This window comes from Crinia signifera, unplaced genomic scaffold (assembly GCF_055691185.1).
Source record: "Crinia signifera unplaced genomic scaffold, ASM5569118v1 HAP2_SCAFFOLD_205, whole genome shotgun sequence".
Classification (NCBI taxonomy): Eukaryota; Metazoa; Chordata; class Amphibia; order Anura; family Myobatrachidae; genus Crinia; species Crinia signifera.
The window spans coordinates 41,436-62,073 of record NW_028142098.1 but is presented as its reverse complement, the minus strand read 5'-3'; the positions used below and the strand labels follow the sequence as shown (position 1 = coordinate 62,073).

General features: G+C 47.4%; 1 long non-coding RNA gene across 1 annotated transcript in view; it reads left to right on the top strand.

The window, feature by feature from the left end:
• Positions 1 to 8,079, top strand: part of LOC146053790 (uncharacterized) — an 89,641-nt gene extending 81,562 nt beyond the window's left edge. Inside the window, exon 3 of the long non-coding RNA XR_014467813.1 lies at positions 7,978 to 8,079. This is a non-coding gene — a long non-coding RNA (uncharacterized LOC146053790). The remainder of the gene's footprint in view (positions 1 to 7,977) is intronic.
• The last annotated feature ends 12,559 nt before the right edge of the window (positions 8,080 to 20,638 follow it).

Here is a 20,638-nt window from a genome sequence, read left to right as displayed (position 1 = left end):
GTGCATTAAAGTGGTGTGGCAACCTGCTCTGTGCTGTGTTATTATAAATTATCAGTCTGGGGGTGACCTGTTCTGCTGTCTCCAGTCCAGTGGTGCAGTGCTGCCTGTATCAGTCTGGCAGTGACCTGCTTTGCTGAATCAGTACAGTGGTGCAGTGCTGTGTTATAGCAGTCAGGGTAACCTGCTCTCTGCTGTATCCAGTCCAGTTCAATGGTGCAGTGCTGTGCTGTATCAGTCTGGGGGTGACTTGCTCTGCTGTATCAGTCCAGTGCAGTGGTGCAGTGCTGTTCTGTATATATATAAGTCCAAATAATTTAGACAGGGGCCATCAAACCAAATAATTTTACAGGGGTTCCCTGTGTGTATGGGATACACTCCCGGTGGCACATCTTTTTTTAAATGCTGTCTGTTGTGTATTGGGTACGCTCCCGGTGGCACATAATTTATTAGGGGCTGCCTGTTGTGTATTGGGTGCGCTCCCGGTGGCACATAATTTATTAGGGGCTGCCTGTTGTGTATTGGGTACGCTCCCGGTGGCACATAATTTATTAGGGGCTGCCTGTTGTGTATTAGATACGCTCCCGGTGGCACATAATTTATTAGGGGCTGCCTGTTGTGTATTGGGTACGCTCCCGGTGGCACATCATTTATTAGGGGCTGCCTGTTGTGTATTAGGTACGCTTTCTGTGACACATAATAATTACAGGGGTGCCCTGTGTGTGTTATGTACACTCTCTGTGAAACAAATATTACAGGGGTGCACTATGTGTATGCGGTACACTCTGTGTGACACAATAATTACAGGGGACGCCTGGCGTGTATTGGGTACACTCCAGGTGGCACATCATTTTTAACGGAGAACAAAATCTTGGAGGATAAAATAGCGAAAGATTCAGAGACACTTCCTCCTATTGCTGAAACTGCTGCCATAGATGATGAAATGCCAAGGACGATGCCCAATGTCATAGTAGAGGGCATGTCAAATCCAAAATGCCAAAGTTAAGCAAAATGACCCAAAAAAAATAAATGTAAATCATCTGAGAAGAAAAGTAAACTTGGCAATATGCCATTTACGACACGGAGTGGCACGGAACGGCTAAGGCCCTGGTCTATGTTCATGACTAGTGGTTCAGCTTCACATAATGATCTAAACCAGGGGTCTTCAACCTTTAAGACAGTGTGGGCCACATTAAAAAATTCAACGAAGCCTGGGGGCCACTAAGCTCTACTGTGGTATTTAGCACAGCCCTTCATAGATAGACATCACAGCCCCCATAAAACACAGCTCTTCATAGACATCACAGCCCGCGCATAGATAGTTGGCACAGCTGCCCATACACATAAACCCTGCCCCCAATATATAGTCAGCACCAGGGCTATATCTAGACAATTAGGGTCCCAGTGTGAACAGAATAAAAATGCAGCCCCCCCCCCCATACATAACTTGATATTGCATAAATAGCGTGCGCCGTAGGTGCGCGCTCCCAAAAAGGGGTGTGGACTAATTATAAGGGGCGTGGTCTAATTTTAAGAGTGTGAACTAGCAGGAAAACAATTACCTGACACCTCACTTTTGCAACCTGCATGATCAGACATTGGTTACCGCAGGAATGGTTGTTGTCCTTCCACGCTTAAGCTGGCTGAAGACTGCACAGTGACATATAAACATGAAGGCCCAATACACCATGATTCCCATTACACAATATGCCACACACCATGATGCCCATTACACATTATGCCACACACCATGATGCCCATTACACATTATGCCACACACCGTGATGCCCATTACACATTATGCCACACACCGTGATGCCCATTACGCCACACACCGTGATGCCCATTACACATTAAGTCACACACTGTGATGCCCATTGCACATTATGCCTCACACCATGATACACCTTGCACTATAATGCCCCCAATACTCCTGGATGCCCCCAGCAGTGGCTCTCACAAAATGCCACCAGTAGTGTCCCTCACAAAATGCCACCAGTATTGCCCTCCGTAGTCAGCACTGCATTGCACAGCCTGCCAGCCCTCCCATAGTCAGCACCACATTGCACTGCCAGCCCACCCATAGTCAGCACTGTACAGCCAGACAGCCTCCTCCCCATAGTAAGCACCACATTGCACTGCAAGCCCCCCATAGTCAGCACAGTCAGCCAGCCCCCCCTCATAGTCAGCACCCAGCACCCCCCCCCCCCATAGTCAGCACTGCATTGCAGCTATCCAGCCAGCCCGCCCCCCATAGTCAGCTCCTCATTGCAGCCCCCCAGCGCTGCATTTAGCCAGCTTTCCCTTCTCTAAGAAACCTGCCTGAATCTTCTGCAATGTCCCTGGCAGAGGTCTCAGGAAACACAGCAGCTCCATCAGAGGGCTGGCAGCGGCGTCTGTCTTCGATGAAAGGGCGCAGGCGGGACGAGTGCACGGCATCAGGAAATACACAATGCGCATGTCGCGCACAGTCCCGCCTGCCCCAGCCACTGCAGATCCATCTCCACCGCGTCCTACATGCAAAGGGGATTAGCGCGGAAGGTTTTTTTTTTTTTTACATGGCATTGACAGGCGGCAGGAGGCGGGCCACACAAAACAACTCAAAGGGCCACGGGTTGAAGACCCCTGATCTAAGCCCTACTCCCACTTGCAAAATGAAAATGATAAATGAAAATATATTGATGTAGCATTAGGCACCTAGTGAGACAGTTGTTGTCTGTGGGGTGGAAAAAAGGACATCAACATACCTGGGCAGAGGACTAAAAGAGCCACAGTATGTGTCTGGAATTTCTTCTACCCCAATCCGGACAACAAATGTGTCACCATTTGAACCCTATGTGATGGTAGAATTAGTACGGGTAAGGATGTTAACCACTTGGGAACATCATCCCTATTACATCACCTACAAAGCGTTCATCATAAGTCACTATCAAGTTCTGACACTTTGGCTAAGAGCGTTAGCATTCCGATGACAGCTTAATCCATTTGTCCTCCTGTTGAATCCAAGTGCCTTCAATCCAGAGCACCAACTCCCTCCTTGTGAATTACCTCCTCAGTCAGGGTGAGTTCGTAGTACTCCTTCAGGCCATATCACGGTCATGACTGACTCCTCTCCCATCTGGGATACTACAGTGCTATGCCGGTACTTGTGGAGTATCACGGCTCCCACGACCTGCATCGTATGCAGATCGTATGTTAAAAATCGCATCGCATAAAATCGCATGTGGCATACGATGGCATACGATGCGATGCGATGTTTTACCGATTTTTGACCATTTTTGCTCAAAAATCGTATGCCATCGCATGGCATCGTATGCCATATGTAGTGGCATACGATGGCATACGATGCGATACGATGTTTTACTGATTTTTGAGCATTTTAGCTCAAAAATCGTATGCGATCGCATCGGATGCCATACGATGGCGATCGCACCCGATTTTGCATTGAAATGCATCAGAATGCATTGAAATGTGTATTAAACTTGTGAAATGCACCCAAATGCCATTTTTCATAGTGCACCACCCCCACTATCAACGTCAAACCGAAGCTTGGCGAGCGCAGCGAGCCCGCGAGGGGCGGCAGTACGTGTCCTACGATCTTTTCATACCCCCACTATCCACGTCGGCGTGGAGTTGAGAATAGAATAGTGTGGCGAGCGCAGCGAGCCTCCGAGCCCGAAGCATGGCGAGCGCAGCGAGCCCCGCGAGGGGACGCGGATACCTTCACAGCTATACGCGTCCCCTCGCGGGCTTCACAGGTATCCGCGTCCCCTTGCGGGGCTCGCTGCGCTCGCCACGCTTTGGGCTCGGTGGCTCGCTGCGCTCGCCACACTATTCTATTCTCAACTCCACGCCGACGTGGATAGTGGGGGTATGAAAAGGTCGTAGGACGCGTACCGCCGCCCCTCGCGGGCTCGCTGCGCTCGCCACGCTTCGGGTTGACGTTGATAGTGGTGGGGTGGTGCACTATGAAAAATGGCATTTGGGGGCATTTCACTACTTTAATACACATTTTAATGCATTCTGATGCATTTCAGTGCAAAATCGGGTGCCATCGCATCGCATCGGATGCCATCATATGGCATCCGATGCGATCGCATATGATTTTTGAGCTAAAATGCTCAAAAATTGGTAAAACATCGTATCGCATCGTATGCCACTACATATGGCATACGATGCCATGCGGTGGCATACGATTTTTGAGCAAAAATGGTAAAAAATCGGTAAAACATCGCATCGCATCGTATGCCATCGTATGCCACTACATATGGCATACGATGCCATACGATGGGAGCCGTGATACTCCACAAGTACCGCTATGCCTACTGCCGCTGCTGCTGTTTCTTCTGGGAGTCATTCATCAGTGGAAGTAGCAACACCACTACTTTCACTAAGCAATTGACCGTCCAACAGTGCTTTGCCAGGAAGATGAAGTATGAGAGCAGTCATTCTATTGCAGAGAGGATAACTCAGGTCATGACAGCTATGTTGGTGTTAGACGTACATTAATGTAATGGGATTTAGACAATTGATGGAGGTAGTGTGTCCCCGGTACCAAACTCCATCTAGATTCCACTCCACTAGGCAGGTGATACCCAGGATGTACAGAGACATCTGAAAAAGTGTGATCAGTGTCCTGAAAAATGCAGTTGTACCCACTGTCCACTTGGACATGTAGACAAGCGGTACAGGGCAAACTAAGGAGTATATGACTGTGACAGCCCACTGGGTAGATGCATTGCCTTCTTCAGCAACAACAGCAGCAGCACCAGTAGCAGCATCTCCGAGCTCATTTCAAGGCAGGCTACACCGTGTATCACCGGTTTCACTAAGAAGCACAATTCCGACAACCTCTTATGCTGCTTTCACATTGCGAAACCTGCTTTAGACCCTGTATTTAAAATGTTTCCGAAAACGGGTCAGAGCATGTAAAACCCCTTCAGCATGTTGAAAACGGTATATTACAGTTTAATTACCATTTTAGCAGCTTTCACATTGAACCCATTTCACCCGCAGAAAACAAGTGAGGTGTTTGGTGCACCGACACCCCAACACCTCACCACCCCAAACTCCCCCTCAACACCCCCCCCCCCCCCCAAAAATTTTTTTTTTTTTATATATGTAGCATATAATCTATAGGTAATGAGCGGGACCCAACACAGTGCAGTGAATATTTAATGAGCGGATGCCCGTCCCGCTTCTTGCATATGGAATGAGCAGGACCCGCTCTGTGCAGTGAATATTTAATGAGCGGGTCAACCTATTATTCAATCGTTTCTGACTTTCCTGAAGTATACCACCTCTTTGTTGGTGGCCTTGGATAAATTGGGTGAACTCCCTGCATCTTGTTTATTCATTTTCAGTAGATGTTTGTAACCTATATACCTGCATCCCCCACCAGGCGGCTTGCAGGCGGTTAGAAGATTGTTAACAAACAATGCCAATTACCATGGCCCTGACCTTGATTTCTTTATGAAATTGTTGGAGCAAGTTCTCAGCAGAAATTACTTTTTTTGTGACGGGTCCTATTACCTTCAGACAGAGGGCGTGGCGATGGGGTCCAGTGTGGCCCCGTCCCTAGCCAACTCCTTCATTTTCGAGGTAGAGAGGGACCCATTTTTCAGTGATAGGTCAGTTGAACAAGACATCTTGAGTTACCACAGATATATAGATGACATCTTGATTCTGTGGACCGGTATTGCAAGCAAGTTCAGCTCCTTGTTAGATTCACACAATCTCACCAACAGTCCAGTGAAATATACTTATGCCATTAACCAAGACACAACCAATTTTCTAGACGTAACAATTTCTAAATGTCCTGGGGGGGGGTTACAAACGGGGCTGTACCGCAAACCCACCGACAGAAATAACTTTGTACTGGCCAGCAGTGCTCCTCCGACACACAGTAAACTGTCCCTACCTTACAGTCAGTTTTTAAGAGTGCTGCGTATAGTTAGCAACCCCTCAGAAGCTAAAACAGAGCTAGATGTCATGATGAATAAATTCATATCAAGGGGCTATGATATTAACATCTTACAGTCACAATATAACAAAGCCCTGGTTAAATCTAAAAGTGAGCTGCTGCGCCCAAAAAGTCCTGATTTAAAAAATAAGAACAAACTCATTTGGGTGAATGCTTTTACCAACGAAACTCCCAACAGGGTCAAGAAGACCAAAAAACTTTGGTCAATCGTTAAATCAGATCCCGATTTAAATCTGGAAATGACCTCACTGATGCTGGTTTACAGGAGAGGTCGGAATCTTAAAGACCTCCTTGTTAAGACTGACATCACAAACCTAGGGAAAAAGTCCCAATCTACGTTCTTAGGTAAAGGCAGAAAGGGTTGTATTAAATGCCCAAACTGCACTACTTGCAGTTTTATGCAGACGGGCACATCATTTCCTCCCCCTCACACTGGGATGTGATTCCCATTCAATTTCACTTGTCATGTACGTCCAATTTTGTTGTGTACACAATTTTTTGCCCCTGCTTTCTGGTCTATGTGGGTAAAACAGAGCGGCCCTTCAAAGAAAGGATAGCGAACCACCGCTCGGCGATACGAGCTGCCATCAAAAAGGGCACAAGTGACCAACCTTTAGCTCGCCACTTCACATTAGAGCAGGCATTCCCAACCACGGTCCTCAAGGCACACCAACAGTGCAGGTTTTAGTGATATCCAGGCTTCAGCACAGATGGTTTAATCAGAATCCCTCAGATACTAATTAAGTCACCTGTGCTCAAGCCTGGATATCTACAAAACCTGCACTGTTGGTGTGCCTTGAGGACCGTGGTTGGGAATGCCTGCATTAGAGAAACATCCTTCAGATATACGATCATCGACCATATCCCCCCCCTTACGGGTTGGGATCGTTTGGTCGAATGCATTATGGTCGAATGTCATTACATCGAATCCATTAGGTCGAATTGCTAAAAGGTCGACATGACTCTAGGTCGACATGGGAAAAGGTCGAAATGATTCTAGGTCGAAAGGTCATTAGTTCGACAGGTCATTAGGTCGACAAGGTCATTAGTTCGACTTTGTCTAGGTCGACATTCACAAAGTCGACATGGGGTTTTTCACTGTTTTTTTACCTGAATGTCAACACAGTCGACATGGACACAGTTTAAAGTGCACTGCATCCCCTCGCATCGCTCGCTGCGCTCGCTATGCGTCGGGCACGGTGCCTCGCTACGCTCGGCACACTATTTTATTCTCCCACCACGCCCTAGTGGATGGTAGGGCATGAAATACCGCCTGTCAGCACATGTCGGCTCAAAAAACAGTGAAAAACCCCATGTCGACTGTGAATGTCGAACTAGACTGTGAATGTCGACCTAGACAATGTCCAACTAATGACCTTGTCGACCTAATGACCTGTCGAACTAATGACCTTTCGACCTAGAATCATTTCGACCTTTTCCCATGTCGACCTAGAATCATGTCGACCTTTTAGCAATTCGACCTAATGGATTCGATGTAATGACATTCGACCATAATGCATTCGACCAAATGACCGCATCCCCCTGGCCCCTAAGGGTTTAAACGAGAAACAGAGCCTTCATTGCTTTTTGTAAATCCCCAAGTGTTTATCGCCTCGTGTGTATGCATTTGAACACTACTAATATTACCGCAAAGAGTTATGTATCATTTATTAACACTGAAGCTGAACATAAATTTTGATTTAGATTCAAGTACTAAAGTCCCCCTTAGTGCTTTTTAAGAATGTCATTTATTTCCTAATATGTTTATGCACTGTCACTTTAAGTAGGTACCCCCGCTGCACGAAGTTTTCATTTTTCACTATTATTGTTAGTTTTTGTGAAGTGTAATCATGAGTTTGCGGCACAGTCAGCGGGGTTGCCTAGTGTGTTGTCAGTAAGATGATTCTGGAACACTTTGAATAGAATATTAGTCCTTTATGTCATTTTGTAGCATGCACGTTTTTTATTTTTTAACAAAACTTTATTCATTCACACAGAATTACACTCTGTTGACCGGTAGCTACGGCATAAGTCTCCCTATCAGTGACGTCATGCCTACCCGCCGGAAAGGGGCGGAGAGCAATGGCCGCTGTCCTAGCACAAACTCATGGTTCTGCTCTATTTATAAAGGTGAGTGTACACTGTTATTTCATGTAAGCTGTTTTGATAAAAGCCTAAGTAAAGGCTGAAACGACAACTAGCAACCTGGCCACGTAGTGTTTCATTTATGGTACTTGTGTATTATAGTGGCGCCCCCGATGTTGGTCGTACAATAGACCAGGTTGACCCGCTTTTACAATGTTAAATCGCGAGGGGCGGCGGTATGCTTCCTACGACCTTTTCATACCCCCACTATCCACGTCGGCGTGGAGTTGCGAATATAAAGTGTGGCGAGCGCAGCGAGCCACTGAGCCCGAAGCGTGGCGAGCGCAGCGAGCGCAGCGAGCGCAGCGAGCGCAGCGAGGGGACGCGGATACCTTCACAGGTATCCGCGTCCCCTCGCGGGCTTCACAGGTATCCGCGTTCCCTTTGCGGGGCTCGCTGCGCTCGCCACGCTTCGGGCTCGGTGGGGCGCTGCGCTCGCCACACTTTATATTCTCAAATCCACGCCGACGTGGATAGTGGAGGTATGAAAAGGTCGTAGGACGCGTACCGCCGCCCCTCGCGGGCTCGCTGCTCTCACCACGCTTCGGGTTCACGTTTATAGTGGGGGGGTGGCGTGGGGGTGCATTTAACATTGTAAGCACCCATTAGGGTGCTTATACAATTTTTAATCGCATCGCATTCTATGGCATTGTATGCCATATACAATGTCATACAATTTTAAAATTGTATGATATTGTACAACATTGCGCGATATCGCATCGCATATCATCGTATGCCTTTTGGTATGCGATGCGATGTGCGCCGCTATAATACACAAGTACCTCATTTATTCCTTAGTCCCGAGTGCAGCGTCCTTCCTGAGTATATATATATATATATTTATATATATATATATATATATATATATATATATATATATATATTGAAAAGGGGGGGTTCTATTGGAGTGCGCTGATTGGTGTACCACCTAATTACTTCAATACAACATACAATATTAATACAATTTTGTGTAATGACAGTTGATATTTGTCCCTTTCCCGAATGAGACGTGCCAATCTGTTCAAGGTATAAAAAAGTTCTTTATTGAAACCCAACGCGTTTCGTCAGAACGACTTCATCAGGGGTAAAAGCAATAAGACTTTCAAATATGTGGTTTGGTCCACTTTTAGTACTTGTACAAAGTAAAATCCATATGTGGGGTTTGGGCCAGTACACAGGCTTAGTGACAAATGTAGATCCGCGAATAACAATTAGGAGATTTAAGTCCCTATTAAGGATGGTTCAGGGGAAATTCCGTGTGGTTTGAAGATATCAGGTCTGTGGACACTGGAGGCACTGGTTTGTGAACCAGTGGTGGGTGACTCCGTAGTATAAGCACAGGATCTATTCAGTAGAAGATTTTAGTGGTTCTGGAGAAGAATCGATTATAAGGTGCATTGACGTGCAGAATTCGGTCCTTTAATTGTAGGATCACTCCATTCCAATGTATGTATTTGGTGAAGGCTCCACCAGCCTTATATGGATAAAATATAACGATTGTCAAAGAGATAAAAACCCAATCGTATCAACGTAGATTAATTGTTTCCCACCAGACAGAAGGAACACTTGTTTTCTCAAACAAATTCTCCACAATGTAGCACTTTCCTGAGGCTCCTTCACTGGCTGGTAGTGAAGGAGCCTCAGGAAAGTGCTACATTGTGGAGAATTTGTTTGAGAAAACAAGTGTTCCTTCTGTCTGGTGGGAAACAATTAATCTACGTTGATACGATTGGGTTTTTATCTCTTTGACAATCGTTATATTTTATCCATATAAGGCTGGTGGAGCCTTCACCAAATACATACATTGGAATGGAGTGATCCTACAATTAAAGGACCGAATTCTGCACGTCAATGCACCTTATAATCGATTCTTCTCCAGAACCACTAAAATCTTCTACTGAATAGATCCTGTGCTTATACTACGGAGTCACCCACCACTGGTTCACAAACCAGTGCCTCCAGTGTCCACAGACCTGATATCTTCAAACCACACGGAATTTCCCCTGAACCATCCTTAATAGGGACTTAAATCTCCTAATTGTTATTCGCGGATCTACTTTTGTCACTAAGCCTGTGTACTGGCCCAAACCCCACATATGGATTTTACTTTGTACAAGTACTAAAAGTGGACCAAACCACATATTTGAAAGTCTTATTGCTTTTACCCCTGATGAAGTCGTTCTGACGAAACGCGTTGGGTTTCAATAAAGAACTTTTTTATACCTTGAACAGATTGGCACGTCTCATTCGGGAAAGGGACAAATATCAACTGTCATTACACAAAATTGTATTAATATGGTATGTTGTATTGAAGTAATTAGGTGGTACACCAATCAGCGCACTCCAATAGAACCCCCCCTTTTCAAAATCTCTTGTCTGACTCCCACTAACAGGGGAGCCCTATTGGAGCAGCAGCAGATTATTGTCAGCGCAAAGCGAGGTCCATACTGTATTTTTATATATATATATATATATATATATATATATATATGTGTGTGTGTATATACATTTGTCTGTAGACCCAACACGGTAAGCATGGTGGGAGGGGGTCAAGTCATAGAGGCTCTCCCCTCCCCTGGCCTTCCCCCGCTTGATCCCCAGCTGCCTGGCGCCTACTGGGGGGAATGAGTAGTGCTCAAGTACAGAGACCCTGACCCCTCAAAAAATTGTTGCCACCATAGAGAGAGATGCTTGAGGGCCCCCTACACCCCTGTTAGGGTGCTTAGCCCTAGTGCGGATTCCTGGAGCACTGGCATGCTGATCCCAAGGCAATGCAACTCCCCCTGGCAATGAGCATGTAATCACATGTAGCTATGAGCATGTAACTTCCCCTGACAACAAGCATGTAAACCGCCATGGCAACTAGAATCGAATCCGCCCTGGGCAACCAGCATGTAACCAAATCACCCCGCTTCCCCATCACAGCGATCATGAAGCCCCTGGAAAGAAGCTTGAAACCCCTGACAAGGAGCGAGTAATCACTGGCATTGAGCAAGAAACCCCTGGCAATGAGTATGTTACTCCTTGCATCAAACATGTAACTCCTGGCAAAGAGCATCTAAGTAAGCAGAACTTACTGTATGTGGCAGAATATGTTATAGGCATTACAGCGTGTGGCATAATGTGTAATGGGCATTAAGATGTTTGGTATCATATGTAATGGGCATTACGGTGTGTGCAATAACATGTAATGGGCATTACAGTGTGTGGAATAACATGTAATGGGCATTACGGTGTGTGGCATAATGTTTAATAGTCATTACGGTTTGTGGCATAATGTCTAATAGGCATTACGGTGTGCTTAATCCTTGCGCGAAGCTTCTATAGAAGTTCTTCCAGGGGCATATAAAAGGCTCTACCTAGTGCAGTGTGCATAAGGAACTCTAGCTGGCACAATGTGTATAAGTGGCACTAATATTTGGTGTAATGTGAATAACAAACACTACTGTGTTGTGTAAGGTGAATTGGTACTATTATGTGGCCATGCTCCTTCCCCACAAAGCTATGTACTAAATTTTTGGGGAGTCTGTGTGTATATGTTTGTATGGTGAGAGGGGGAGGGACCCAATTATTATTCTGGCACAGGTCACCAAAATGTATAGTTACTACACTGCTGCTACTGGGCACATGATGTGGCACTACCACTACGGGCATTAAACACCTTTTCAGTGTCCATTTTGAGTACTTGCTGTCTTTTTGTATAGCATGGGAGGGCACAAATGTATAGTTTGCAGGAGGGCGCTGATCACCCTAGCACCAGCCCACAATAAATTTGGTGGTGCAGCATTTCCTGAAAAGTGACGGGGGCATACAGGAAATGCTTGCAGTGGCCCGTAAAATTGCAGGACACTTTCACCATTCTGCGACTGCCTGCCAAAGACTGGAACGCCATCTATCCATCCTGAACCTGCCCTGCTATCACCTTATATGCTGCAGAGGATGGAGAAGCAGCAAAAGGCCATTCAAGCCTACACAGCCACCTATGACTTAGGCAAAGGTGGGGGATCCAGAAAAAAAAAGAAGAAAAGAGATAGACTTTATTGGTGCACTCTAAGAATACTGGATTCCAATGAAAAATGAGGATTATTAAAAATTAACGGTACTTATGTATTATCTGGGCTCCCATGTTAAATGAACCCCATTTTTTCATACCCCTACTATTCAACTACGCATGGAGTTGATTTTATATAGTGTGGCGAGCGCAGCGAGCCACCGTGCCCGAAGCGTGGTGAGCGCAGCGAGCCCCGCGAGGGGACTCGGTCTCATAAGAAAAACGGGAGCCCAGATATTACATAAGTACCGAAAACAGTCTTCACTGTTTAGTCGTGGTGTCTGCTGATTAATTTATAAGTATCTTTTCTAGGCTAATAATGCCTCAAATAAATCGTTTATGCGTTTGTTTTGTCAGAGTGTTGTTTGTTATGTTTTGGCTGTTCTTAATTACTAGGGACTTATATTTGGAGAGATTCTCTGCATGTTGTAACAAATGTACTGAAAATGTTTTAAAACCCTTGGAGCTGTCTGAGTTTTGTTACTTTGTGTTTATTTCTTGATGTGTCTACAGAACAGATTGTACTTACACTCAGTTTTCTGCAGGGTTATGAATATCTCCCGAGGGTGAGCTGGAATTGCTTAATTAATACACGTAAAATCAATGTATCACTTATTTATTAGTATCCCAGGGAGTCCTCATATGCCCCTTTCAGACCACACTTAGTACACGGTATTTTGCTGTTTTTTTACCATTTCAAAATGGTAATATGTGTGGTCTGAAAGGTCCAGAGTGAATTTACCGTTTTAAAATAACCGGTATTTCAAAACGGTAAAAAAGCAGGGTCCTACCTGTTTCAGACCCGTTTTTTTTTTGCAGTCTGAATGGGTATGAAATGGTACCCAGGCAGCAGTGAGCACTATTGGACCCGCTCCGTGCATATTTAATGAGCGGGGACCCAGCGCAGAGCATATTTAATGAGCGGGACCCACTAATTACATATGCACATCTATAATGAGCGGGACACGCTCATTATATATGCGCATACGTAATGAGCGTCAGGAATCTGTAGTGAGCAGGGTGTGCGGGTATTGCCACCTACCTGTAGCCATGCCAGGGATGCTGCTTCCTGTCTGCTGTATTCTATCGCGCTCCTCTCAGCCTGACCGTGGTGACACCAGCAGCCTGTCTCATTGCTACTGTGTGTCCTGTTCTCCAGCTGCTTTCACACCGCAAACCTGCTTGAGACCCGGTATTTACGTGCAGTGTGAAAGGGGTTTTAACTAGCTCTGACCCGTTTTAAAAACATTTTAAATACTGGGTCTAAGCAGGTTTTGCGGTGTGAAAGCAATAGAGACACGGCCATGGGACCACCAGTCTGTGCCCCCGTGTCTGGGTCCCTGTTCTCTATTGATTGTTTGAGATTTACTCAATTCAATAAGTGTGCTGAAAGAAAGATAAACTACCTATTATTGGTAGTGGATTTTGAGCTAGTATTACAGACAGCTTTTATTATATATACATAAGGTAATCAGCTATTTTTATATAAGAGAGGAGGAGTATGTTGCTGACCTCCATAGGCGTGCGCACGGGGGGTGCCGGGGGTGCACAGGCACCTCCTAATGCCCGCCGGCACTCCCCACGCGATTGCACGCAAAATGTTTAAAATGTAGCACAGTTAGCCGGCGGCGGTCAGGACAGTCTTACTTGCCTGCCGCCGCTGCCCGCTGCCGATCTCAAGCCTGGAAGCGCTGGCCGGGACGTGGGCTGAGCAGCTCAGTGAGCTCCGTTCACATTAGCCCCCGGCCCCGCCTCTATAAACGTCACACACAGACGTAGTGACGTCGCACCGCACACCCGTCCTCCTGCCCGCGCTCCCGTCCTCCTGCCCGCGCTCTGGCCGTCCTCCTGCTGCCTGAGAGAGCAAGCCCAGCAGCAGCACGCGCCCTGGGCTGGCAGCAGAGGCAGTGAATGATCCACCACCACCACGAGTAGGAGCCAGCCAGCGTGAGTGACCTGGCTGCCTGCAGTGTTCCTCCTAAGAGGAAGCAAGCTAGGTTAGGTTTTTATTCATACGTGAAAAATTAGCAATTAACCCCCTGAGATGTTGGTTTTGCTGGGGCAGGACAAACCTACTAGGGCAGGTTTGTCCTGCCCCAGCAAAACACACCACAGATATTAGGAAGCTTCTGCTCACCCCCCCCCCCCCTCACCTCCCCTTCCCCCCCTCACCTCCCCTTCCCCCCCCCTCACCTCCCCTTCCCCCCCTCACCTCCCCTTCCCCCCCCTCACCTCCCCTCCCCTCCCTCACCTCCCCTCCCCCCCCTCACCTCCCCCCCTCACCTCCCCTCCCTCACCTCCCCTCCCCTCCTGGGTTAGTACGCCAAAGCTAGCTCAGTGATAGACACGCCCAGTAGGCAGTGATAGACACGCCCAGTGGGCGGCGATAGACACGCCCAGTGGGCGGTGATAGAAATGCCCCTCCAATTGTGCACCTACTAATAAAATGGTGCACAATTGGAGGGGCACCCCCCCCTCACCTCCCCTTCCCCCCCTCACCTCCCCTCCCCCCCCCCTCACCTCCCCTCCCCTCCCTCACCTCCCCTCCCCCCCCTCACCTCCCCCCCTCACCTCCCCTCCCTCACCTCCCCTCCCCTCCTGGGTTAGTACGCCAAAGCTAGCTCGGTGATAGACACGCCCAGTAGGCAGTGATAGACACGCCCAGTGGGCGGTGATAGACACGCCCAGTGGGCGGTGATAGAAATGCCCCTCCAATTGTGCACCTACTAATAAAATGGTGCACAATTGGAGGGGCACCCCCCCTCACCTCCCCTCCCCCCCTCACCTCCCCTTCCCCCCCCTCACCTCCCCTTCCCCCTCCTCACCTCCCCTCCCCTCCCTCACCTCCCCTCCCCCCCCCCTCACCTCCCCCCCTCACCTCCCCTCCCTCACCTCCCCTCCGCTCCTGGGTTAGTACGCCAAAGCTAGCTCGATGATAGACACGCCCAGTAGGCAGTGATAGACACGCCCAGTGGGCGGTGATAGAAATGCCCCTCCAATTGTGCACCTACTAATAAAATGGGCTGCGCATGCCTATGGCCACGCGCTGTGCTGAGAACAGCTAGAGCGGCACGCGCACAGTTAAACAGAGCTTCTGGCAGGCTGCCAAGCTTCAAAGTTTCACTGTGCGCGCGGTGGCGCCGTGAAACTACACAAGTACCCAGTAATTTTATTGAATTTAAATTTTTATTTTTTTTTTGCAAAAGGAGAGGGATACAGAAGGAAGAAATATAAAGGGGGAAGGAACATGACAAAATCACATTACACAATATTGGCTTCCTTGTACACTTTTACACTGTGTGTTCTAGGAGCAGGAGAGATGTGACAGGGGAACCATTTGCAGCCATGAGGCTGTATGTTCTTTAACCCGATCAAACCTGTGCAGTGAAGAACAATTGGCACGAGCTGCAGTGATATAAATGGCTGCAGCCCTGTACTCACAAAGGTAGTACAGCAGCATCCTGCAATGTCCTGGCCAGTCAGGATGGCTACCTAAAAGACGATCGCAACCGGCTGCTGACAAGAGTGCAGGGACTGGCTGGAGTAGGTGCGGTGGTGCAAATAAGGGAGTACGGAGTGGTATGGCGTGCCTTTAAGAAATATGTTGCCGATACACCATATCACTTCGCATTACCTGCTGCGCTTCTCCCACCCCTCTGGCAGGTGCCGCCGATGAGAGGTGAAGGAGAGAGCAGAGCAGCACCACAGGTTCCCCCACCCCTCCAGCACCTCTGCCGTTGCCACTGAGAGACTAGAAGAGTGGAGCGCAGCGCCACAGGCTTTCCTCACCCCTCCAGCGGCTCTCAGCCATTTCAAATATAGTGCAGCTCCGGAGCCAATCAGCCTGGGGTCAGGGGCCCAGGAGGGGCATGAGCCGACATGGTTGGAGGGAGCCCCCTGAGCAACAAGCATGTAACCCCCCCGCCTTGGGCAACAAGGATGTAAACCCTTTTCCATCCCCTGGGCAATGAATGTGTAATCACCCCATGGCACTGAGCACGGAACCCCCCATGGCAGCAAGCATGTAATTCTCTCATGGCAACAAGCATGAAACCCCCTGTGCCAACAATCACAAAACTCCTGGCATCGAGCACGCAGCTCCTGGCAACTAGCATGTAGGTAAGCTGCACTTATGTGACATAATATGTAATATGCATTACGGTGTGTGACATAATGACATGTAATGGGCATAATGGCATGTGGTTTAATAAGTAATGGGCATTAACGTGTGGTGCATAATGTGAAGTGGAATTTACGGTGAGGGATATTATGTGTAATAGGCATTACCTTGTGGGGCATAATGTGTAATGGGCATCACGGCATGTGTCATAATGTGGCCATGCCCCTATTGTCCTGTAACCACTCGTTTAGTTTCACATGACCACGCCCATTTTTGGCGCACTCTCTTAGAGTACCGATAAAAAATCATTTCTACTTGCGCCACTGGGTGGGTGCCAGAGGGCAGAGGAAGTTTAGAGATTTGCCAGTCTCTGTGGAGAAGTCTGCCCTGATTCAGAGGAGCTGTCCTAGTGCTGAAAGAGGATCAGACGTACAGGTCTGTAACTAGACTCCCTTCATACACCTCAGAGATTACTAGACTGCCGGATGACAGGAAGTTTATTGTCATTAAGTCCTAAAACAGCGCAGTTGGAGGCTGATTCAGGATCGCGCGTATCGATCCGAGGGGGTGATTCAGGAGTGATCGTCCCCAGTGTACTGATGGTGCTGCTCTGCGCATGCTTATGGCCAATTATACGGAAGTGCAGGGCCGCTGTGCGAACGCTTTCGACACCTGTCAAAGGTGAGGTGCTTGCACGGGTAGGGGAGGAGGCGGCAAAGGCCAGAGCACGGGAACGTTCAGCATTTTATAAGCGTCCCCATGAAAACGCTGGCCGTTCCCTGGGAACGCAGGTGGGCCGGCGGCTGACCCCACATGATGTCAGCGCCCACCCCCTCTTTGGCGAACTCAGATGGAAAAGAAACTCAGTTTATATATTAAGAGGAGAGAAATTATTTGATGGCCGCATGTGAGGGGATATGTTCGTGTACATCCCCTCGCATGTTACCGTTAGGATTCGGTGGCAGGGGGCATGTGTTATGCCGCTCACTAAGTAGCAACTGACCACTGCTTAGCGAGCGGTACTGAATCAGGCCTTGAATTCGGAACCAGCCCTGATGGTCAGGGTTTGCGCATTTCTGCGCATTTCCAATCCCTGACACCGAACGACTTTGGCGGGCTGGATTGGGGGGGAGGGGGTATGTATCCCCAGTCCCCCCTCTCTGAAAGGGTCCCCATTCAATCCAGCTGACTTTTTTTTTTATATATACAGCTGAGCTGTGGGGAATACATGGAGACAGTTTTGGATGTAATGTTGTAGAGTTTCAGATAGGTGGCGCTGCAGCGCACAGTTCCTCGGCTTTCAGGCAGCTCCTCTCTCTCTCTACACCTCACAGGGCTGTGAGATGGAGCTGCTTCTGTGATGGTGAGGCTGAGTCCCCAGGTATGTGTGCTTTGTTGTTGGTGTCAGCAGAAGGGGCATAGGCATTGGGGTGAGGAGTGTAAGAACCATTAATACATCACTGTGGGCGGGATGCTATATAGCAGAAATGCGGTAAAAACCCCGTTTTCGGGGTTTCTACCGCATTTCTATATGCTATATGGCGCCTCCGCAGTGTCAGCGCTGCGGAGGGAATCGCCAGCTAAAGCTAACGCCTCTGACACACCCCCGTGCCTCCGTCACAGACGCCAGTCACAACCTTCATCTCGAGTAGCGGCTCCCGTCATATGGCGCCGGGCGCCGCTCCTCTAAGCTAAGTTATACTTGTTTAACCAGCAACTTTGTATCCCTACCCTAAACTTTAACCCTGTTTTTCTACCTCCGCTACATCACACTAAACTGCCGCTCTGCTGTGATCAGACACAGCACGCGTACTACCCAGCAGTAGCTGAGCAGTCTGTCACCCTTCTGCATATACCGCAGACAGTACTTTAAAAGGCTCTTTCCACTAAGCCTCGGACGCTGCGCCTCTGTCATATAACAGGCATTTTTTGTAGGAGGTAAAACACGATAATACAGTGGTACAGACGAGGTAATTACCTGATAATAAAAAAACTTTACAATCTTCTTTCTGTTAATCAGTTGATTAATCCGTTACCTACATTTTGCATGAAGTAATTGTTTGAGAAATATCTGTATCGCCTCGGACGCTGCTCCTCTGTCATATAACAGGCATTTTTTGTTGTAGGAGGTAAAACACGTTAATGCAGTGGTACAGACGAGGCAATTACCTGCTAAAAAACTTTACAATCCTCTTTCTGTCAATCAGTTGATTAATCTGTTATCTACACTTTGCAATAGGTAATTGTTTGAGAAATATCTGTATCGATACAGACTAGGCAATTATTTGCCAAATCTCCGTATTTTCACTGATTAGAGGAAGTACAGACTAGGCAATTATCTGCCAGATTTTTTCTTTAAACTCTCACTATTTGTATGCTAACCCTATATAGTCAGCATTAAAAACTGACTAAACTGTCAAACTAGACCTGAGCTAAATCATCGCTTCCAATTTGATCGATTTCACATGTTGAAACTGTGATATTTGCACTTGATTTGTGGCAATCGTGGATTGACACTCTGTTGATACCATTATATGTCTGATAGCCTAACTGTCCTTTTATTGCCAAAACCATCCAGCCTGTTCAAATACAGTGTTTGCAATCTACGGCTACCTAAACTTATTAAATCTATCTGTAAGGCTCACAGACCATGCAAACTTAGCAAAAAAATTCCTCAAGGTGTCACACTAGCCCCAGTCAGAATCATTCAGTACTGGCAACAATGGCGCCTAAGGTGCACTATTCATGAGGATACAAACACCATTCATTTAGATATCAACCCCCATTGTTGATCACCTACATCGGTGGCAACACTAAACAGTGGTTGCCTAAACCCCATTTCCATTCTCTTATTCCGGGGAAAGGATCAGCGTTCTCCTACTCTCTCATCCACCATTTGATACAAAAGTAGATGGTGGACAGCAGAAGTCAGGGTCCGCATTGTTGATACCAACCCACTACCTATGCCACAACTCTTCTCGTCAGTGCTCTCTCATCAGTCGCGTCAAAACTGAACCCCCTGCAATGCAGGTAAGCAACAGGGTGAACCATTGATGGCGCCTCAGAAAGCAGAAGCACTCTATTTCAATTGAGCTACAATGTTGGTGACTCCCTGATTTTGCCAACATTACTACCATACGTCACTGGATCGCCTGAACCCGTCCCGATCTCAGTAGCTAAGCGGTGACCGGCCGGACTAGTACCTGTGGGAAGACTCACTGGGAATACTCGGTGTTGTAATTACCCGGCGAGGAAGGGATCTCCTTCTAGTTTTAGCTCAAACTGTCTATACTCTCCACTATCCCTTACATCTTTTTCTTTCTACCACTCCCATTCCTTTAAATATCCACAGTTGTGACCCATTGATACCCGTCTTTTACGGAGGACAACACAGTGTATATTGGAATTTTTATTGTTTAAATAAGTGTGTCATGCATCCATAAACCAATACCTGTATCAATTATCGCTTTTATGCTGATTTGATAACCTATGAAAGGTGCTGATTCTACGGGTATGGTTTACTAATATCTAAACATTGCGCTGATTTTGTGATCATTATCAAGGACCCAGTTTTTGGCAATTAGCCATACTATTCTAAGGCATTTAATTTTGTCTCTTTCTCTTTTTAGTAACAATCTGAATAAAAGTTAAGTTTTATTACACTAATTACTCAACTAATATCCAATCTATTATTATTACCATATATACTATTTTCAAGTGTGCCCCAAAAACCCTATGCATGTTCCCTTGCAGTCACTCTCGTGACGCCCCCCCTTTTTTCAGAATCCCTGCAGAAGCCTATGGGCTTCTTACCGCAGCGCTGTTTGAGGGATCCGTCACGGATCCCTCCCAGCATGCCCTGCGGCCGGCGCCGGGGTCTGCGCATGCGCAGATGGACTCCCGGGTCACAGACCCGGAAGTCCAGCGCCGGCACCGCATCGCAAGGGACAGCTCTTACCGCAAGAGCTGTCCCTTGCATGAATAACGGCATATGTTATAGCATATGCCGTTATTAAAAATGCGATGTCCGGCGAAGGGGGGCCGCGGATGTTATAACATCCCGCCCTGTATGCTGGCCCAGTGAGCACTGTGATGTCTTGGTAGCAGCTGTCGGTGTCATTGCTTGTGGGGCTTATTTGCTTTAATAATGTCTATAGCTTGTGTGTTTTTATAAACATAGTGTGTGTTTATGCCACATGTGTATGCATGGTATGTGTGTGTGTATGTCCTGTGTGTATGTATGGTATATGTGCATATATGCCCTGTGTATATGTATGGTTTATGTGCATATATGCCCTGTGTCTATGTATGGTATGTGTCTGTGTATGCCCTATAGGCTATG